Here is a 19631-nt window from a genome sequence, read left to right on the forward strand (position 1 = left end):
AATCAGCCAAATCCTCAGGAAAATTGTTTCTAATGGCAGGCACATGCCACCTACCATCAGTAACTACATCAGAAACATTCTCTATGGCTTCATTACACTGAAAATCAGGAGGAACAATGAAGTATAATGGGCCTAGTCCAAACCAGTTATCAAACCAGAATAATGAAGAACCCATTCTCAGCTGCCACCAAATTTGATGATCAATCAGATCCTGGCCTGCAACATTTTCCTCCATATATGAGATCCTTCTTTCCAAGGGACTAGGGTTGGATTATTCTTCTTTTATCTCATAGTAATATCTGCCTATTGTAGTAACTTACTAACGTCATCTTACTAGGTCTGACCTGAATAAGCTTAAATAATTTAAAACTAATCCTACAAAAATTCAATATAGTCTGCTCGTGGTTTTCTTATCGCATCAGTCCCTTCCTAGTCATGTGCATAGATCGTATGGCAAAATATATATATCCTAGAAAAGGTCGAGGCTTTCTAGTATTACAGGTGGTTGGCTCTTAGGTTATTTCTTGCTTAAAACTACCATGGACAATTTATGTCTGCTGCAGTTAACTTCCTAACATAGTACCTTGTAGGGTCTTAAATCTGAACTATCAACTGCACAATAACCACTTAAGACATAATAGATCTAGGGCATAATATATCATATGTGACAAGGAGGGAAAATTATTGGCACACCTAGGGCACATGTGACGGCACATCGGAGTCCTGGCGATCTACCATATCATGATAGTGTGCTTGATCCCCACTTAATCTTAATACTTCATCCCTATCAGTGCCTTGGTCTGCTAGTGCCCAAGTACTACGTACGGGCTGCGAACGGTGTTGTTGAATTGGCTATGCCTGGTCTGGGGGAACGAATTGCACTACCACCCTTAGTGTTACTATTGTACTAACTGAAGGGCATTTTCTTTGCATGTGGCCTTGGAGACCACAATTATAACACACATCCGAACCCATCCTACACACTCCTGCATGTCTTTTTCCACACCTACTGCAAATGGGGTGCGAAAAACCTTTGTTATCCTGTTTCACTTGTGGGCAATCTTTCAGATAGTGACCCTGCCGGCCACACCGAAAACATCTAGGGGTGCCATAGCGGCATACCCCTTGATGTCTCTTATTACACTTGTAGCAAATAGGATTATGAAAACCCCTCTTCCTCACATTGGTTTGAGCTGGGACATTAGTGGTATTTGAAGAAGGTTCTGATGACCTACAGTCGCAGAATTGAAAAATTAGAACTCTCGGAGTCTGAGAGTTTGTCTCTGGGGTCGCATCAAGGGTAGCCCTCGATCCCCAAGTTGCCTTTCTCTTAGTAGACATTTTCTGAAAGAATCTAATGCGCACGAGTCAGAATAACTCCTGACAACTCTATCTGAAAGCAACACATCGATAATGATTAGTTTCACATCTTCCTCATCCACTAAGATGAGGCGTATTTGGTAGAATGGGGAACAACACACGAGTATGAGTGATTTCTAAGAACATAGCTCTATTGCACTATCTAGAGTTGAAATAAGTGAGACAATCTTAGATGTCTTGGTGGTCAACTGTTTATATGTGTGGCGCGCACACACATATAAAAGTGATCCCACTGGACACGGTTTCATAGACTCCCTAAGACACTTGAACCTAGGCTCTGATACCAAGCTTTGTCACGCCCCGAATCATGGCCTGGGCGTAACACAGCGCTCGGTGCCTTGCTACATGTGACCGAGCGAACCACATGACTTGCTGAGTCTACATGGGACATGAACTGATGCGGAATATAAAGTAAACATGCATGAATTGTGAAAACATGGAGTTCAATAATCATAAGTCTGAAAATATTATTATTATTATTATATCATGAATGCGGAATTATGGTAATGTAGCCATTAAGGCCAACTCAACTGAACATGACAACTGAATAGTCTGTGAAACCTCTGACACGAATCTGTCTGCTAAACTGTTCACAGGGACAAGGCTCTCGGCATACCTTAAATGCATAACTGACATAAATAGAAGTAAAGACACAACCCCGATTGAGATGGGGCTCACCAAAAGCTGATACGAGTACTGTCCTGTCAATCAATACTTGCATCGTGAAATGCAGGCCCCCGGGTAATAGAAAAGGGACGTCAGCACATTGAATGTACTGGTATGTAAAGCAACTGAAAGAAATAACATTGGACATAAAATAATAATGATAAGAACTGAAAGTGAAACTGAAACTTGGTCATGAACATGAATACATACATATATATAACATGGTAAAAATATCATAAGTAGGGAGTGTTACGTCCCGTATTTTTTATACATTGGGACAACCCGGATTAACTATGATAATTTAAGGCCAAGACTATTCCGGGATTTGAAGTCGGGACTTTTGACCTTTGATTTTATTTTGAGACATAAGTTATATATGAAATTGTTGGCATTGAATACTTAGGAAAAATTGGGATCATAATTCATAGAATTGGAATTTAAAAACCTTGCACTCAAGGTGCTTGTGGCCGTGTAGCCTTAAGTGGTCCCACACATTGTGTGGCCAATTTTAAATGGTCCAACACATTGTGTGGGCCATCAACACTTGGACACCACTTATAGAATTAAAAAGAGGACCAAGCATTCTTTCTCTTCACTTAACACTTAGAAAAAAAAAAAAGGAGCAAGAGTTGAAGCCATAGAGGCTCTCGGCCAAAGAGGGAGAAAACAAACCCCCATTTTTAGCTTCTCAAAAATTAATTCCTTTGTGTTAACCCACTAATTACAGGTCCCTAAGTAACATGGAAGCATCGTTGGAGCGATCATGTCTTTCATTTAAGAGATTTGCAAACCCTAGCCTATTGGTGGATCGAAGAAGAAAGGTGAGTTCTAATCTTGTTTGTGAGTTATAAATGTTGTATGCGTATTGTAGTATGCTAAAATGGATAAAAATCATGAAATATGGAATGTTGAAGTTGGGTCTTGTGTTTGGTATGTGGGCCGTGTGAGGGGTATGAGTGTGTTGTGTGATTGAATTGATAAATTAGTTCCTTGTAGCTTGTTGATTGTTGTAGGGTGAAGAGATAGATTAGAACCATCTAAATGTGTATATGTATAGATGTGGGTGTGGCAGTATATATGGTCCCAATGTGTGGCAAAGAATGAATTAATATCGCTTAGCGTCGTAATGGTTATTGTGATGACTTTCATGTTGGAAATGAGAGTTTAATGTCCCAAATTTGATATGATAAATGTGCGGATTGATTTGGAGAACTTTGTGCATTTAATGCAATCTTTATATATGAGGACCATTAACATATGTATATGTGTAGTGTGGACGAATGTGAGTCCTATAATATGTCGAAGATCGCATTACTATCGCTTAGCGTTTTAATTGTCGTCGTTATGAATTCTAGTTGGAATTGAGCATTTAATGACTCAAAAATGATGTTGGAATGGTAGGGGCTGATTTAAGGCTTATTGTACGTTTGATGTAATTCGTATATTTTATGAGAATGATATCGTTATATTGTGGATTGTGATACAAAACGTGAATTGAAATCGAGGAACGTGAAAAGAGGGTTGTTTCGGTTTTAGGGGCTACTCACGGCTAGGGGGCTGTTTTCGGCCACTTTTGGAAAACTTGTGGATTGTTGGAAATATTATATGAATTGTTTAGAATGTTCTTGAATGTTGTTAGTATGGGTTTGGGTTAATAATCGAATGTACGAACGATATTGTGGCTTGAAAGTAAGCCATTGAATTGAATGATTGGAAAGTTGTCAAATGGTGTAAAAGAGAGCCACTATTATTATTTTGCCTTTCGAATTGATTATCGATATTTCTAGGTTGGTTATTGTGGTTGTTGTTGTTGATTTTGAGCGAGTTAAATTCTCGGGATGGCCTGTTTACAGGGGAAATGCTGCCGAATTTTCTGTAGAATTTAATGAATAGTTGGAATGAATGGCTTAAGTGCCCTTAGCTAATGTTTGGTATTCGTTGGCGTATTTGTAGACCTTGGGGAGCCCGAGGCGTAGATTGGGATTTACTTTAGATTGACTATCTTGGAGTGCGTACGAGGTATGTAAAGCAACCTTCCTTCTTTTGGCATGCCTTAGTTTTACATAGGCTAGATTAGAGCCTTAAGGGCATTCCAAATTCAAAATCCGGGCATGATATGATCCTTATATAATTCTTGGCACTCTTATGTATGGTTTGATGAAATATGAACCTTTATGCATTTAAAATAATCGTCTTCCGAACTTTGTATAGGAAGGTTTCACTTTAAAGAATTTCGAAATGTTTGAATGCCATATCTTTCACATAAAGGCTCGGATTGTTCCAATACTTTTATAGAAGTTTGCATGATGTATAATGAGTATGATTTCCATAGGCGGGCCCGACTCGGGTCAATACCCATCCGTGGGTCCCGCGACTTTCCCTTATGTAATTCGGAGAACTTTTGAAAGAATTTGATATGACTATTATTTCGATTTACAAGTTTGATCATTTTACTTATGTTCGAGTTTATGATAATGATTTTATGCATATGACTACTCACGACTCTACTCGTGCATTCTGTTATTCCTTTCCCCGAGTCCCGGGCTGGTTCTGTTATCGTGCGCACTTTGATATACTCCGGAGTTATGCTGTGTGTATGGATCTCCGAGCTACTCGCTAATGAGGGTCAGGTTCCATTTATGTTTGGTGTTATGCTGTATACGGCGTTATGCTGTGTTATGATATGTGACGGGGATACGGAGAATTGAAACTTATATCTGGTGTTATGCTGTGTTATGGCGCCATCGACGGGCGGGCGACCATATTCTTCTGTACCTTATGCATGACTTACATATTTTTAAAGTAAACAGTTTGATATGTTAGATTTGTACTTATTCTCTGTACTACTATTTCGTTTATGTCTCAGATTTGTTTCCGTATCCTCTGTTTTGCATACTCAGTCCATATTTCGTAATTGACCCCCTTTCTTCGGGGGGCTGCGTTTCATGCCAGCAGGTACAGACGCACAGTTTTGTGATCCACCAGTTTAGGACACCCTCTTCTGCTGTTTGGAGTGCTCTTCTTATTTCAGAGCATACACTTTTGGTATATATATTTTGTTCGCTATGTATGTATATATTCGTTCAGGGGTACGGCAGGGCCCTGTCCCGCCATATGATTCGTTTGGTCTGTTTAGAGGTCTGTAGACTTATTTGTGGGTGTGTGTGCCTACTTCTGTATGGGTGTATTTGGTATGATCCCATTCGTTATGGCAGCCTTGTCGGCGTGCATTCGTATATGTGTTTTGGGTCGTTGTGCCATTTGATAGCCTTGTCGGCTTTTGATACATTTGATAGCCTTGTCGGCTTTTGATATATGTATATGTGTATGTTTGCGCTGAAATGTGTCTGATACAGTTTGATATAGTTTGAGACGGCATATAGTGTTTATGGCCGTATATGCTAATTGTTTGAGATTCGATTGAATACGTACGTCAGGGTGCCCAACTAGGGCGCCAGTCACGGCCTACAGGGTTGGGTCGTGATAGGGAGAGCAATAACTTATAACCGATCCATGGTCTGGTGCTGCGTTCTGCCAGCAGAACACTCAGTCCTTGCCAGGGAGCATGAGATTTAATAAAATATGAAAGGATCCAGTCATTATGAGAGATCGTCCGGGACATGGGTGGAGCGATCCTCATCCTACGGTGGCTACGTAGTTTCAGGCTATTTGAAGCCTTCCTCGATAATTAAAGCAACTCCCAAAATCATGAACATGTAAAATAAGGTGCACTTGCTGCCCATGGTTTTCATGAATATAACTTGCTTGTACATGGATATCATAAATTATAGCTTGCTTGCATGAACTTGTAAAACATGTATAGTATTTTCTTGAAAATAGCATAATATATCATAAACTAGCATGCATGAACCCATGGAATGAGATATATGGATTTTTCATAGATTACAGACAAATTCTTAATAATCATAAAGAAATATTAAGAACTCAATGATGGAATTATAACAATTCATACATAATATAATCACGGACATGGACCTAGGGTTACCATGAGCATGGTATAGAAACCCTAATTTTCGTAAAGAATCATAATTTATGGATTATGAGGCGTGGGGAAGAACAATGATGTTCCCACACGTAGATAGTAACTCTACATACCTTAGTCGCTCCAAAGCTTGAATTAAAGACATGAACTTTGAAGAAGATTTCCAAAGTCTTGAATTCTTGAACCTTGGGGTGGTTTTCTTGAAAACCCTAGTTTAGGAACAATGATTTCTTGCTTAGATTATTAGAGTATATATTAGAATTGATTTGGAAGGGTTTACTCAAGTTAGAAAGGGATTAGGTACTTGAATTCAACCTAGAATCATGATAAAACTTACCTTGGAAGTTTCTTGAGGTTTGGGACTTGTTCTCTATGAATTTAGGGTGATTTTTCGTGAATGGGGTGTTGGGGAAATAAACCCCAAATCTTAAATATAACTTAAAACGCGTAAACCCGACTTTTGACCCAAAACCCAACCTTTTATGCGTTTGGTCCGCGACGCACGTGCATCGCGCGACCCCTTTCAGGTCGATATTCAGAGAGGGTATTTTTGTGCAATCGGCCCGCGACGCGGGTCCATCGCACGCGCCCCCACAAGCAACATGTGTCGGTTCTTGTACATAGCTCTGTTCAAGACTCATAATATACCGTTGGAAATCTATTTCAAAGGGCTACAACTTTCATAAAGGAAGTTTTCCCAAATTCCCAAATAATAAAGGGGTTACGGTCGTTGGAAGTAAGACCTTCTACAAACTCACTTGAAAACATCCCCCGTAGAAAGGCTTCTGACTTTGCTTTGTCCAAAGGCTATTCTTATGACTTGATTAGTTTTCAAAACACTTCCTATAACCATCATATTGGTTCCATTATATTATCATCTTATGAGTCAAACCTTCGCCCGAAGCTACGAGGTGTTACAACACATTCCACTATTTTTTCTGGCTTAATGCATTTGCAGACACTCTAAATTTTTTCATTATTTGATCCTTAATTTAAAAAATAAAAAATAAAAATACAAGTTACATAACTAGAAAGCACATTTCTTATGTTCCATGATAAAGTTGTGGCTGAAAAAAGAGAGTGTTGTCAACTATAAACTGAAGTGGAGTCCGTCAGATTATGAAGCTAAAAAGAATTACTCCCTCCGAACCAATTTGTGCGGCACACTTTTATTTTTTTTGTTTGTCCAAAAAAAATCACTTTTCTATATTTATAAATAATTTAATTTAAATTTCTTATTTTCAACATTAACGAGATGATTCATAATTACAAGTATGTCGAGTTTATTTTTGATCACAAGTTTAAAAAGTAGATATCAAGCATGATTTATGGGTCACATTTGTCGAAAGATGCACACAAATAACATGCAACTTTTGACATTCAATTTCATGGATAGTAGTTGTCAACTGCTTCCTATGTCATAACTACTCATTCCACAAATATTTCTCGCTTAATGCATATGCAGACATTCTAAATTTTTTCATTATTTGTTCAATAATTTTTAATTATTTTAAAAAAATACAAGTTACATAACTAGAAACCACATTTCTTATGTTCCATGATAAAGTTGTGGCTGAAAAAAGAGAGAGTTGTCAACTATAAACTGGAGTGCAGTCCGCCAGTTTATAAAGCTAAAAAGAATTACTCCCTCCGAACCAATTTGTGCGGCACACTTTTATTTTATTTTTTTGTCCAAAAAAAAAATTCACTTTTCCATATTTATAAATAATTTAACTAAAATTTCTTATTTTCAACATTAACGAGATGATTTATAATTACAAGTCTGTACAGTTTATTTTCGATCAAATGTTGAAAAAGTAGATATAAAGCGTGATTTAGGGGTCATATTTGTCGAAAGATGCACACAAATAACTTACAGTTTTTTAAATGCAATTTTATGGATAGCAGTTGTCAACTGCTACCTACATCATTAACTACTCATTACACAAATATTTTTGGCTTATTGCATATGCAGGCACTCTAAAATTTTTCATTAGTTGTCCATTAATTTTTAAATATTTTTTAAAATTACAAGTTACATAACTATAAACCACATTTCTTATGTTCCATGATAAAGTTGTGGTTGAAAAAAGAGAGAGCTGTCAATTATAAACTGGAGTGGAGTCCGTCATATTATGAAGCCAAAAAGAATTACTCCCTCCGAACCAATTTGTGCAGCACACTTTTTTTTTTTTTTGTCCACAAAAAGAAATTGTCACTTTTCTATATTTATAAATAATTTAATTTAAATATCTTATTTTCAACATTAATGGGATGATTCATAATTACAAGTATGTAGAGTTTATTTTCGATCATGAGTTTAAAAATAGATATCAAGCGTGATTTATGAGTCACATTTGTCGAAATATGCATACAAATAACTTGCAGTTGTTGAAATGCAATTTTATAGATAGTAGTTGTCAACTGCTACCTATTTCATTAACTACTTATTCCACTAATTTTCTGGCTTAGTGCATATGCAGACACTCTAAATTTTTTCATTATTTGATCCTTAATTTTTTTATTTTTTTTTAAATACAAGTTACATAACCAGAAATCACATTTCTTATGTTCCATGATAAAGTTGTGGCTGAAAAAAGAGAGTGTTGTCAACTATAAACTGGAGTGGAATCTGTCAAATTATGAAGCCACAAAGAATTACTCCCTCCGAACCAATTTGTGTGCCACACTTTTATTTTTTTTGTTTGTCCAAAAAAAAAAAAAACTTGTCACTTTTCTGTATTTAAACATAATTTAATTTAAATTTCTTATTTTCAACATTAACGAGATGATTCATAATTACAAGTATGTCGAGTTTATTTTCGATCACAAGTTTAAAAAGCAGATATCAAGCGTGATTTATGGGTCACATTTGTCGAAAGATGCTTACAAATAACGAGCAGTTTTTTAAATGCAATTTTATAGATAACTATTGTCAACTGCTACCTCTATCATTAACTACTCATTCCACAAATATTTCTCGCTTAATGCATATGCAGACATTCTAAATTTTTTCATTATTTGTTCAATAATTTTTAATTATTTTAAAAAAATACAAGTTACATAACTAGAAACCACATTTCTTATGTTCCATGATAAAGTTGTGGCTGAAAAAGCAAAGAGTTGTCAACTATAAACAAGAGTGGAATCCATCAGATTATGAAGCCAAAAAGAATTACTCCCTCCAAAAGAGAAGAGAAAAACACTCAACACTCACAAAGAGTTCATATTTACACATGCAAATACCATAGGCTTGCCCTTATTTTCTATGCTCTCATCCTAGGTTCGTTCGGTTGTGATCACATTAGGACTTGTTTCGGCTTGTAATGTAGGCTTAGGGACGGGTAGGATACTTTTTAGGTATTAGTGACTCACCCTCCTTGACACTACGATATCTCTTTACCTTGATTCGCCTCTTTTCTTTCCAACCCCTTTATTTTCTTTCACGTTTTCGACCTCGATGTGGTTTTATTCCTATCCAACTAGCAATGTTTTTTGTGTTTCAATTTTCTGATGATTTTTTTTTATTAGTATCAACTACCACATCGACTCTCTATTAGCAAATTCCACCACCCCCAACCTTTGTTCTCAATATCTACTTCACATTTCATTCACCTCCAACTTAGGCGCTTTGCCTCGTCTATCTAGTAGCATCAACGAGGGAACAGGTGCGAAGATGGGTAAATTTTCACAACGGGTGAGGTTTCATTCGGCTAGCCAAGAAAAAGGTCAAAAAGGCTCAAAAAGGGACACTAGGGATATATTCAGCTTTTGGAGAGGCTTATTTAGGCACAGTGACTTCTTTACACAAAGAAAGCCTAAGATCATTTCACAACCAAACTAACTTTCGTATTTCAAACAAGCCCAACCAGGCAAGTTCTAGATTATACATGCATAAACAAAATTAAACTAACAACTCACACACACATCGGCGTAAGGACAATCATTTTTTACACTTGTGACCTTCTAAGTAGTCATTCATCACACACAACACCCCAATAATCACAATGTCATATAAAGAATCAATCATGTCAGACACTAACTGTTCTAAGTATGCATTTTTCAAAAATTCTGAGGGGTCCAAATTTCAACAACAACAACACATGCCGTCAGTTACAAAGTAACACCAAACAAGTCAAAATTATTCTATTCAACCTAAGCAACATCCTAAACATGCCAGTTTCAACAAAATAAAACCCCCCCTCAGGAAAAGAACTCTGGCAAAGAAAAGCCGAGGGGGTTCCCAAACACATATTTACACTATTCTACTATCAATTGGTCCCACCCCCAACTAAAAAAAATCAAGCACTGTCTCAGTGCTTCAATTATAAGAACAAGGGAGCGAGAAAATGGTACCTGGATGCTGTGAACATCTCATAGCTGACCCGCCGCATCCGGTGGGTGACTCGAGGACTTTCCTGGTTGGCGCTGCGGCTCAACTAATGACTGAAAGATCGCCTGCTGCAAGTCCTTCTTTTCAGTATTCCTTAATATCACGGCCAATTCCTCCGGGTCCTCAGATGACTCAAGGACCCTCTTTCCAGTACCATGGACAGAGGGTTCGGCATCCTCCGTCTCCTCCTCAGAATCAAGCAAATCCAACACCTTAAACGTAGTAGGCAAAATGGGACGTGGTGTTGGTGCTGGTGCGGCTATCATCCCGTGCCCCTTGAGTGGCTCAAGCTCCTTTTTCAGCTTCTCCAACTTACTCCTCAAAGAACTAGACTCCCCACCGGGTGCGACCTACTCTCGAGTCAACAATATCGCCTCAAAGCTGTCAAGTCTAGCTTGATACACCTCGTGCTTCTTTTCAAAATCTGCACGGATCTCTGTAGTCGCCTCAGTAACCAGCTGCTGCACTATTTTCACCACCTTCGGCCTGAATTGTTGCAAGATTTTGTCGACTTGCCTTTCGGTCTGCACCGCTTTGATTGCAATTTGGCTATAGTTAGCCGGGCTAAAGTGCAGCAATCCCAGCTCTGGATCAGCAGGCTCGGCTGTCGAAACAGCCTTGGCGGACTCCGAAGGAGGACCCTGTGTGGCCGGAAGTGGTGGTGGAAGTCTTGCCTCAGAAATACCTAGTGTGGTTACAGCATCCTGTGTATTGACAGTATTCGAAACATCTGTCGTGGGGGCCTCAGGCCCAATAGTAGCAGCACCAAACTCGGACCCTACTAGATCAGTCCCATAAGCACGGCTCGGACTCAACTCTAGCTGAGTGTCGTCGTCATCACCGGACTCCCTCCCGGTCCTTTTTGTTTACCACCTTGTTTTTCCTCCAATCCCCTACATGCGCTGCTATGATGGTACCGTCTCAATATGGAAGCTGAATTATCCTTGCCCGTCGACACAATGTCGTGATAAGACACGGAAATACCATGTTATGGTTGGGCTTGTGTGCCCGCACATGCAGCTCCTCAGCTATCAGCTCCCCGATATCCATCGGGTACCTTGACATGAAAGAGGCAATAGTGACTGCCTGACTGGTGGACATGTATTATCAGCCTGTGTTGGAGTGATCCTGTACCGCATCAAGGTCCACCAAAATTTAGCCTCTGTGGATAAACAACTTTTAGTGATCTTGACTTTCCCATCATTGGTCCATTTTTGCTCATGTGGCTCAGATGTAATAAGTGCTGCAGTGCATTCCCTGACGAATTTCTTGTCCTTCCTGTCTCGTTTGTCTAGGAACAGGCTCAGATCAGTAAGAGCCACAAAATCATCACCAAATAGGACCCTGTTGATGGCTTTGGAGGAAATATCAACCAGGGAGTTCCGGACTGTCACATTTTCCAGCATTGGGATTTGATGCCAAGCAAGACTCAGCTTTTTCATCGACATCAAGACGGCCCCATAGGATGCATAGAACTCCCGCACAATATGCGGAGCATACTCTCCCGGCTCATGAGTGAATGCATCTAATTTGTACCCTTTGATGGTATCATCCAACTGTGGGTGAGCTGAAATACCATCGAAAATTAGCCGCCGTTCTTCAAATATTTTTCTCGACAGCTGTCCACCCGTCTCAGTCCCGGCCATCCATTGGTCATACAACTCCTTTGACCTCTTTACCGAGAACCGCAGCTTCTCCTCCTCCAGTCGTTTGGTCCTTACGACCAGCTTGCGACCCTTAGGCGGTGTCCCATCAACCGGATCACTGCCCTCACTCAACTTGGCTGAGTCACTCTCTGGTGGAGTTTGGGTGGCAGCCCCCCTGCTTGATGCTTCCGCGTCGGAATCCCCCTCTTCAGACTGGGAGGCTTCCGACGTAGACTTAGACGGGGTCATAGTTGGGGGCTGTGATGTGGTTGTCGCTGTGTCTTAGGTGGGTCCCCCCCTGAATTTTGGTGGTGGTATCACCTCGGCGTACTCGGATCCTGATTGTTCCCCTTCCGAAGTGGAAGGTTCATCTATCAATCTTGAATCCGAGCGCGCTTTCTTTTTCTTTCCCGTTGGGCCCCCGCTTTGCTTGCTTTCCTTTTTTGACACATTCCTGCAAAAGACACCACAGATTAGTTACCATGGAACATCCAACCAAAGATAAGATAGTGTGACTGTGCACAAAATATTTGTTCTGTCTGTGGTCGTAAACACAAAAAACGGACCGTAAACTGGTTTACGGTCCGTAAAGTGTGATCGTAAACTGGGCAGTTTTCTTGATAACATTCTGTTCCTTCATTAAATCTTAAATACGGACTGTAAACCGAAATATGGTTCGTAAAGTTAGGTCGTAAACTGCTCATTCCTTGTGATAACATTCTGCCCACTCAGACACGCTTAAATACATACCGTAAATTGAAATACGGTCCGTAAAGCGTGATCGTATTTCACACCACAAACAGATACATATGCTGATTTCACAATTTCATTTCACATCTTGGTTTCACGTTGTTTTGGGGATTAGGTTACTCAGACTTCACCTATTTTTCTACCAATTTTCATAATTCCCGCAAGTGTCAAGCCATTGGTGGGCAAACCAAAACTTCAAATTTTGAATATTGAAGTATGGAATGCCCTCCAACCCATTTGGGTTTAATTAACAATGACCCACAAGAATTTGAAAGAATTTAACACGTCTATCCCCTCACAAGATCATTAACCAAGGTAATGTAATACTTAAGTACACAGACCCGACCTAATCACACTTACCACCACATTCAAACACACAGATGTAGAAGAATAGAGAAAGCCAATCATACCTTTTTATGAAGAACTAACTGATCACAGGCAACAGGGATTTGTTGAAGATCGACATCATGCATCTCTGAAAAGTGCCTGGTGCATTACACAGACCAAACGGCATCCGGCTGAACGCAAATGTCCCATAAGGGCAAGTAAAGGTGGTCTTCTCCTGATCCTCCAAAGCAATGTTGATCTGATTGTAGCCTGAATACCCATCAAGGAAACAATAGTAGGAACGCCCTGCTAACCTGTCAAGCATCTGATCAATGAAGGGCATAGGGAAATGGTCCTTGCAAGTGGCTGTATTGAGCTTGCTATAATCCATGCAAACTCTCCATCCGGTGACAGTTCTGGTAGGGATCAACTCATTCTTTGCATTCGGCACAACAGTGATGCCGCCCTTCTTAGGAACACATTGGACCGGGCTCACCCATTTACTATCAGCAATCGGGTAAACCACGCCTGCATCCAGCCATTTGATGATCTCTTTATTGACGACCTCTTGCATATTCTCGTTTAGTCGCCTCTGATGCTCTACACTTGGTTTGCTGCCCTCCTCCAACTGAATTTTGTGCTCACAGATCCCAGATGGAATACCTCGAATATCTGCTATGGTCCAACCAATAGCACGCCCATACTCCTTCAACACCTCCAAAAGCTGCAAAATCTGCTCCTCAGTCAATAAGGCTGAAACAATCACCGATAATGTATTGTCTGGATCAAGGAACTCATATCTCAGGTGTGATGGGAGCTGCTTAAGCTCCAATTTAGGTGGCTCAATGATCGAAGGCTTTGCTGGAGGAGTTGTTCTGTTTTCCAGATCAAGATTCAGCTTCTTTGGGTGGTATGTGTATGAGCCCAACCCAACAAGTGAATTAACTGTCTTCTCATAGCCTTCCATGTCTTCAGCATCGAAATTCATCAGAATACCAGCTAAAGCCTCACCCAAACTCTCTTCTTCCATATTGAACTCCACTGCTTCATCAACAACATCGAATGAATCAATTATCGAAATACTCTCGTAAGCACTTGGTAACTTCATCCCTTTGCTAGCCTGAAAGGTCACTTCTTCATTGTTGACTCGGAACTTTATTTCATTTTTCTCAGAATCCATCAGAGCCCTCCCTGTAGCAAGGAAAGGTCTCCCCAAGATGATAGGAATGTCCCGATCAATAGCACAGTCAAGAATCACGAAATCAGCAGGCAACATAAAATCACCAACCCGCACAATGACATCATCAACCACCCCAACAGGTCTTTTGATAGACCTATCAGCCATTTGCAGTCTCATTGTAGTCGGCCTTGGCATTCCCAAACCTGATTGTTTATATATAGCAAGGGGCATCAAATTTATACTCGCCCCATTATCACATAAAGTGCGAGCAAAATCATGGTGCCCAATAGAACAAGGAATGGTGAATGCCCCAGGATCTCCCTTTTTCTGCACAGTTGTAGTTGAAATGATGGAACTCACAGTGTGAGTCAAAATCACGGTGTCATGCTGCACCGTTTTCTTCTTGGTCAGCAAATCTTTCAAATATTTCGCAAAACCCAGCATCTCCTTGACAACTTCCAAGAAGGGAAAATTCAGAGATAACTGCTTCAGCTGATCATAAAACTTCTCAAACTTAGCATCTTCCTGCTTCTTTACCAACCTCTGAGGAAAGGGAGGTTTAGATTTGAAAAGTTGTGTCAAAGGGCTGAGAGCCCCTTTTACAGCCTGCTTGCTCGTGTTATCAGCTTCCCTAATCATCTCTGGAATATCAACAACCTTCATGTCAGTAGGAATCTCATCAGTAATAATGGGTGCTTCAGACTGCACCCCATTCTCTTCATCTATCGGCTCAAGATCAATCACCTTTTCAGCAGCTCCCTGTATTGTTTTACCACTTCTAGTAGTAATGGAAAACACATTGTTCAAACCGCCTCCCTCATTCTTCGGATTTGGGATGGTGTCACTTGGAAGTCCTCCCTTTTTAGGAGGGTGCTGCTCTCTAGAAATATCTCTCATCTGCGACTCAAGCTTCTGAATAGCCGCTGTATGAGAACCCACTATTTCTGTCAGCCCAGATAAAGTCCTTTCAGACTTCAATTGATTGGCCAGAATCTTCTCAAGCATTGCTTCAACTTTCGAACTACCCTGCTCTGATGACTGCCCTTTCGATGGTATATAAGGATTGGAATTCTTGTTCCCAAATTTTTTGTTGTTGTTGTAGTTCCCTTGGTTCGCACCACCATAATTATTGTTGTAGTTCCCAGAGTTGTTGTAAGCACCTTGACCTTGCTGAGGTCTCCATTGATTCTGGTTCTGATTCTGATAGCCACCTTGGTAATTCTGTCTTTGATAACCCCCTTGAAAGTTATTAACATAATTAGCATCTTCAACCTGCATAGGTGGCCCATCAAGGAACGGACCATCTTGAGCATGGTACATCCCTTTAGGCAAAACTGCATCATCCTCACAAACATTTACCTTCTTGATTTGAGATTCATCAAACTTCTTTGTCAACAACGAAATATTTGTTGCCAGTTCTGCCAATGTTTGCTGGGTGTATTGATTCTCCTTCACTATATTCTGGATCATGGCACTACCTTACGGTACCACAACAACATTGTTTGAGTGCCAAGCCTGATTATGAGTTGTCAGCTTGTCAAGTATGTTGGTCACTCGTCGAAAGGTCTTGTTCATAAAACAGCCATCAGTTGCAGTGTTAGCTACTGACTGTGTTACTGGATCTAACCCTCGGTAGAACTTCTCCATCAATATATTTTCCGGAAAATCATGATTCGGGCTCTTCTGTAAATACTCCTTGAACCTCTCCCAGGCTTCATATAGTTGTCGCCCCGGTCGCTGCTTGAATTCATATATCTTGTCGCGAATCTCAGCCTTCTTGCTAGGGGGGTACCACTTTGTAAGAAAAACAGCTACCATCTCTGCCCATGAAGTAATCGAATTTCGGGGCAGCTTCTCGAACCATGTTCTTGCCTCTCCAGCTAAGGAATATTTGAATAACCTCAACCGAATAGCATCCTGTGGAACATTGTTCTGGATGTGATTAGCACACACATCCACAAAATTCTGCAAATGACGTTGAGGGTCATTTTCGGTAGAGTTCCGAAAGTATCCCTCAAGCTTCAACAGCTGGTATAGAGATGAGTCGATTTTCACTGTAGCATCTCCAACTCGAGATTGAACAATAGCATATGCATAGTCCTCCTCTTGAACAAGTTCAGCAAAAATGTTCTCATCATCAGATTCATTCGCCTGATTGTTCAACCGATTCACCTGATTACCAGCACGCTGATTCTGCTGATTTTGATTCATGTTCACCTGGTTTACACAGAGTAGCAAACAAGGTGTGATGGAATAAGCAAAAGACTTTAATCAAAGCAAACACTACTTAGTAATTTCAAAACCGTATTCCCCGGCAACGACGCCAAAATTTGATACGCTCAAATTACACCTATTAATGGTATAACGCGGACGTTGTCAAATATAGTAACCCAACAAGGTTGGGGTCGAATCCCACAGGGAATATGGTGTGGAAAGGTTACTAAAGTTGTAGATGCTAAGTTCTAGGTCTAATGTCTTAATCCGATGATTTTGGTAAAAGTTGGTTTTTTCTATAACTAATTGCTAGACTATTGCTTTGGTGGAAATTTATGGTAAAAGAAACTAAGGTTGTGTCCCCGTTAGATAGAGTGTATGATCATGGGTATTGATCTTGATATACTTGTAATGGATCATTATATGAATGCACTTAATCTCTATGTGAATCTCTACTATTTCCCAATAAATAAAGATTATATCTTTCTATGATTTTCCCAAATATAAGAAAGTGACTATGAAGAACGATTAATCATGCCAAGTAAATTCTTCTTATTCCTAAGTGAATTTATTAAACAAAGTTTAAAGCTTTGAGTTCTTGTTAGTTATTCTTACCAACCCTAATTATTTTCCCAAATAAATCAAGGTTTATGGCTTTAATCAATGTTTGCAACCATTAATTATGAATGAAGAATGAAGAATAACTAAACCCTAATAGTCCATTATTTGTATATCAATCACAAACCCAATCACAAAACACCCATCATTGGGTTCACAACCCTAGTAAGGGAATTTAGCTACTCATGACAAAGAACAAGAAATAAGAAATTGAAGAATTCATAATGCTTACTTTGGAATAAAAGAGGAATTGATAATACTTGAATTGATGTTTGAATCTTCAAAAACTAGAGAGTATTTAATGTTCTAAGTCAAGAGACAAAAATATAATAACTGCTGTCTATTAAAACCCTACAATGACTATTTATAGGTTTTGAAAATACAAAAGTTACAGATTTGCACTTTGGTCCCGTCATGGCGAAATACGGTCCGTAAATCACTTTACGAACCGTAAAATGGTTTACGCCCCAATCGTCTTCTCAGTTGTGTGCAACTTCACTCTTCTAAAATACGGACCGTAAAGTGGTTTACGGTCCGTAAACTGCATGTCGTCTTTCACTTTGCCAAACTCAGACTTTCTGCCAGATGCTCGAATGATTAAATACGTGATACTTTACGGACCGTAAACTGAAATACGGTCCGTAATCGTAAATCACATTCTTCTCAACTTGACTTTCTGGTTCTGAGATCCTTTAATACGACCATGGAATACGGCCCGTATTGTAGAATACGGACCGTAAACTTCATTTACGACCTGGTTCTGCACTTCCACTGTGATTGTGCCGAATCTGTTCCTTTACCTGAAAAACACTAAAAACCACGTAAAATCACATAGGTTTGCTTAAAAACAAGTAAAACTTATAGTAAAAAAGCATCGATTGTGGCGTAAAATCACGCCACATCAATCACAATTTTAAAAAGCAGATATCAAGCGTGATTTATGGGTCAGTTTTTGAAATGCAATTTTATAGATAGCAGTTGTCGACTGCTACCTATATCATTAACTACTCAATACACAAATATTTTTGGCTTAATGCATATGCATACACTCTAAAAATTTTCATTATTTGTTCATTAATTTTTAAATATTTTAAAAAAAATACAAGTTACATAACTAGAAACTACATTTCTTATGTTCCATGATAAAGTTGTGGCTGAAAAAAGAGAGAGCTATCAACTATAAACTGGAGGGCAGTCCGTCAGATAATGAAGCTAAAATGAATTACTCCCTCTGAACCAATTTGTGCGGCACATTTTTTTTTTGTCCAAAATAAAAATTGTCACTTTTCTATATTTATAAATTTCTTATGTTCCATGATAAACGAGATGATTCATAATTACAAGTATGTGAAGTTTATTTTCGATCACAAGTTTAAAAAGTAGATATCAAGCGTGATTTATGGGTCACATTTGTCGAAAGATGCACACAAATAACTTGCAGTTTTTGAAATGCAATTTTATTGATAGCAGTTGTCAACTGCTACCGATATCATTAACTACTCATTACACAAATATTTTTGGCTGAATGCATATGCAGACACTCTATATTTTGTCATTATTTTCTAAATATTTTAAAAAAACAAGTTAAATAAATAGAAACACATTTCTTATGTTCCATGATAAAGTTGTGGCTGAAAAAAGAGAGAGATGTCAACTATAAAATGGAGGGCAGTCCGTAAGATAATGAAGCTAAAATTAATTACTCCCTCTGAACCAATTCGTGCGACACATTTTTTTTTGTCCAAAATAAAAATTGTCACTTTTCTATATTTATAAATTTCTTATTTTCAACATTAACGAGATGATTCATAATTACAAATATGTGAAGTTTATTTTCGATCACAAGTTTAAAAAGTAGATATCAAGCGTGATTTATGGGTCACATTTGTCGAAAGATGCACACAAATAACTTGCAGTTTTTGAAATGCAATTTTATAGATAGCAGTTGTCAACTGCTACCTACGTCATTAACTACTCATTCCACAAATATTTCTGGCTTAATGCATATGCAGAGACTCTAAATTTTGTCATTATTTGTTCATTAATTTCTAAATATTTTTTAAAAAATACAAGTTAAATAAATAGAAACCACATTTCTTATGTTCCATGATAAAGTTGTGGCTGAAAAAAGAGAGAGTTGTCAACTATAAACTGGAGTGCAGTCCGCCAGTTTATAAAGCTAAAAAGAATTACTCCCTCCGAACCAATTTGTGCGGCACACTTTTATTTTATTTTTTTGTCCAAAAAAAAAAATCACTTTTCCATATTTATAAATAATTTAATTTAAATTTCTTATTTTCAACATTAACGAGATGATTCATAATTACAAGTGTGTAGAGTTTATTTCCGATCACAAGTTTAAAAAGTAGATATCAAGCGTGATTTTATGGGTCACATTTGTCAAAAAATGCACACAAATAACTTGCAGTTTTTGAAATGCAATCTTAGCCTATT

The 19631-nt window shown here is 38.8% G+C and overlaps 1 non-coding gene across 1 annotated transcript; it reads left to right on the plus strand.

Moving 5' to 3' along the window:
• Positions 1-16008: 16008 nt before the first annotated feature.
• Positions 16009-16114, plus strand: LOC132625350 (small nucleolar RNA R71). Its single transcript, XR_009576788.1, has one exon. It is a non-coding gene; the product is annotated as a small nucleolar RNA R71 (small nucleolar RNA).
• Positions 16115-19631: the final 3517 nt, after the last annotated feature.

The sequence above is a fragment of the Lycium barbarum genome, chromosome 12, assembly GCF_019175385.1.
Source record: "Lycium barbarum isolate Lr01 chromosome 12, ASM1917538v2, whole genome shotgun sequence".
In the NCBI taxonomy this organism is placed as follows: domain Eukaryota; kingdom Viridiplantae; phylum Streptophyta; class Magnoliopsida; order Solanales; family Solanaceae; genus Lycium; species Lycium barbarum.